The sequence below is a fragment of the Ipomoea triloba genome, chromosome 10 (genome assembly GCF_003576645.1).
Source record: "Ipomoea triloba cultivar NCNSP0323 chromosome 10, ASM357664v1".
In the NCBI taxonomy this organism is placed as follows: Eukaryota; Viridiplantae; Streptophyta; class Magnoliopsida; order Solanales; family Convolvulaceae; genus Ipomoea; species Ipomoea triloba.
Genome location: NC_044925.1, coordinates 15,081,217 through 15,085,507, shown reverse-complemented (window position 1 = coordinate 15,085,507; position 4,291 = coordinate 15,081,217).

The window sequence follows — 4,291 nt, the reverse complement described above, 5'->3', positions numbered from 1 at the left end:
GTATATATAAATATTACCAATTTTTATTGCACGTACATTATTGCTATTACCGTGTATAAGTGACATTAATATCCTAATATTTGTTACGATTTAATGAACAAATTAATTTAAGAAAATAATATTATGTAAGCAAACAATTCGTGTTAGTAGGTTATTACCATGTAAGAATTGGTTAGAAATGGTTTGAAAATAAAATATAATAAATATTTGATTTAATTTTACATGACATTTGCCAATTACAATTATTAGATATTATTAGCATATATAATGTAATATGATTGACAACTGTAACAATCAAAACTACATTCTTATCTCATTAATTAATATTATTCTATTATAATAATTACCATAATTACTAATAACCTATTATAACCAATTATAATTACCATATTATTAAAATACCCCTACGTTTAGGTGGGAAAATGTTGGAGGTGGATAATACTTTTATATATATATATATATATATATATATATATAGTATACATTACTATTTGAATACACTTATGTTGTACAAATATATCTTGTGGATAATTATCAAATAATATATATAAATATTTAAGGTACTTACGTTATGCATATATATGTATATATAAATAGTTATGTTTATGTTATTTATATGTACGGATAAGCTATGGTGCATATATATATATATATATATATATATATATATATATATAGGGTGGTTTTCAGATGCAAACCTCCCTTACTATGCAAACTTGAGAACTTGTACTAACCATAGATTTGTGGTGATCTAATGGCTTACAATTAATTAGGATAATCGCACCGTTTACTATTAAACTGAATACATAGGGGTATGTCCGGGAATGCCCTGTTCCTTTTTAATTTTAATACTATTCTATACGATAATGCCCTGTTCCTTTTTAATTTTAATACTATTCTATACGATCCTTCTGGTAGTCTTTTTAATTTTAATACTATTCTATACGATCCTTCTGGTAGTTGTTTTAATTTTAATACTATTCTATACGATCCTTCTGGTAGTTGAACTCCTATCTTTGCGGTAGTGAGTTTTGATTGGGAAACGACTACAAGAGGCCTTCTATCGTTTTCTTGGCACTGGTAAGAGTACTTCGCCACCATCCTATCGTTTTCTTGGCACTGGTAAGAGTACTTCGCCACCATCCTAACGACTGCAACATCACGTACATCGTTTTCCTGCCACCAGTAAGAGAACGCCATCACCATCCTCGCCAACATGCATTCAGGTTAGTAATAGTACGTTGATTGTTGATATGTAACCATGATCTTGTTTTATTTAATAGTAGAATGGTGATATGTAACCATGATCTTGTTTTATTTAATAGTAGAATGGTGGTATTGTGTGAGAATGTAGTGCAATTTAATAGTAGAATGGTGGTATTGTGTGAGAATGTAGTGCAACTTCACCATGCACTACTGGAACAATTAATCAGTTTATAAATACTGTGTGATTTGTGTTTCCCTTCCTTTTGGCGCTGGTTTTTTTCTCCTGCTACTACAGCTGTGCACTGCTTCAACAGTGTAGGCTTTAATTTTATTATTTGTATTTTGTTTTAATAATCGAACTTTTTGGCAGACGGGAATGCAGGAGAAACAACTCAAATTGCTGTTGAACCTTGCATAATGGAGATATCTCCAGGAAGAACCAAGTATTGGGTGCCCAATTGTGAGGGTGCATCTGTGCCACATGTTGGTCTTAAATTTAAGTCATTAGAAGAGGGTGTCTGTAATACCCCGTATTTTCCTAACATTATTATTTTATCCTAAGGCGTTGACATTCCTAAGTTATGATCTTCAGATATTTCAAAAGAATTTTTATAAGTGAGTATAGTTGTTATTAAGCTGCGATCGTACGTCCCGGTCACGAACCGTAAAAATTTTAAGAGCTAGTATTCGGACCCGTTTGTCATAGGAAATGGATTTTTAGACACCATACTATTATTCTTGAATTTCCTATTTAATTAAATCAGCTCATAGCAGCGAAAATTTAATTTGATCGTACATCGCTAAATTTCGCGGTGCACCGAACCTAGCCCAATTTTGAGGGTTAGTCTGGAATAAATTTTTAGTTTCGGAAATTATTCTATCTGGATTATTTTCTACCGAAACTTTATCTGTTTGGACCCCAACTGATAAGTTGGAAGATATTTTATTATTTTATTATTTTTTTTCCAATTTTATCACATAAGATTGTGATGTAGTATAAAAGCCAATTTTTTTTCCTTTTTCCCTTGCTTTTGCCGAAATGAAGAGGAGAGGAGAGAGAAAGAGATCATCTTCATCATCTTCTTCCTCCATTGCTTCCATAGCTAATTTCCTTCACATCTCTCAAGAACGTTCGGTAAATCTTCGATTTTATTCGGTAAAAAGTTCTATTTTCCTTCCTAGAGCATGAATTTGAGAGTAATTTCTTGAAATCTCTTGTTATGGTGGTGCTTTTGATCCTAGGGTTTAAGGTGAAATTGGGGAAATCAACTCCAAAAGCCTTCTACGAGAACTAGTAACCTGGTTGAGGTAAGGAATTCCCTTAAGTTGGTTTAGTCACTTGAAATTAGATAATTTATTATTTGGTTGAAATATGGTGTTTTGGAGCTTTGGGAATATTTTTGTATACATGTTCATAGCTTGGATATGCTTGTATATGTTGTATTTATGTCCATATAGGCTTATACTTGTGAAAATAGTGAAAGGAAATCAGGGTAGATTCTGGCAGTAACTTCCGAGATTTATTGGGAAAAATTGGTAAGGTATTTTGATCCTATTGTTTTTAGACATGTAGCTCTATAAGTGTAGAACCCGCATATAAAATTTCATAATGATCGGAGNTTTAATAGTAGAATGGTGGTATTGTGTGAGAATGTAGTGCAACTTCACCATGCACTACTGGAACAATTAATCAGTTTATAAATACTGTGTGATTTGTGTTTCCCTTCCTTTTGGCGCTGGTTTTTTTCTCCTGCTACTACAGCTGTGCACTGCTTCAACAGTGTAGGCTTTAATTTTATTATTTGTATTTTGTTTTAATAATCGAACTTTTTGGCAGACGGGAATGCAGGAGAAACAACTCAAATTGCTGTTGAACCTTGCATAATGGAGATATCTCCAGGAAGAACCAAGTATTGGGTGCCCAATTGTGAGGGTGCATCTGTGCCACATGTTGGTCTTAAATTTAAGTCATTAGAAGAGGGTGTCTGTAATACCCCGTATTTTCCTAACATTATTATTTTATCCTAAGGCGTTGACATTCCTAAGTTATGATCTTCAGATATTTCAAAAGAATTTTTATAAGTGAGTATAGTTGTTATTAAGCTGCGATCGTACGTCCCGGTCACGAACCGTAAAAATTTTAAGAGCTAGTATTCGGACCCGTTTGTCATAGGAAATGGATTTTTAGACACCATACTATTATTCTTGAATTTCCTATTTAATTAAATCAGCTCATAGCAGCGAAAATTTAATTTGATCGTACATCGCTAAATTTCGCGGTGCACCGAACCTAGCCCAATTTTGAGGGTTAGTCTGGAATAAATTTTTAGTTTCGGAAATTATTCTATCTGGATTATTTTCTACCGAAACTTTATCTGTTTGGACCCCAACTGATAAGTTGGAAGATATTTTATTATTTTATTATTTTTTTTCCAATTTTATCACATAAGATTGTGATGTAGTATAAAAGCCAATTTTTTTTCCTTTTTCCCTTGCTTTTGCCGAAATGAAGAGGAGAGGAGAGAGAAAGAGATCATCTTCATCATCTTCTTCCTCCATTGCTTCCATAGCTAATTTCCTTCACATCTCTCAAGAACGTTCGGTAAATCTTCGATTTTATTCGGTAAAAAGTTCTATTTTCCTTCCTAGAGCATGAATTTGAGAGTAATTTCTTGAAATCTCTTGTTATGGTGGTGCTTTTGATCCTAGGGTTTAAGGTGAAATTGGGGAAATCAACTCCAAAAGCCTTCTACGAGAACTAGTAACCTGGTTGAGGTAAGGAATTCCCTTAAGTTGGTTTAGTCACTTGAAATTAGATAATTTATTATTTGGTTGAAATATGGTGTTTTGGAGCTTTGGGAATATTTTTGTATACATGTTCATAGCTTGGATATGCTTGTATATGTTGTATTTATGTCCATATAGGCTTATACTTGTGAAAATAGTGAAAGGAAATCAGGGTAGATTCTGGCAGTAACTTCCGAGATTTATTGGGAAAAATTGGTAAGGTATTTTGATCCTATTGTTTTTAGACATGTAGCTCTATAAGTGTAGAACCCGCATATAAAATTTCATAATGATCGGA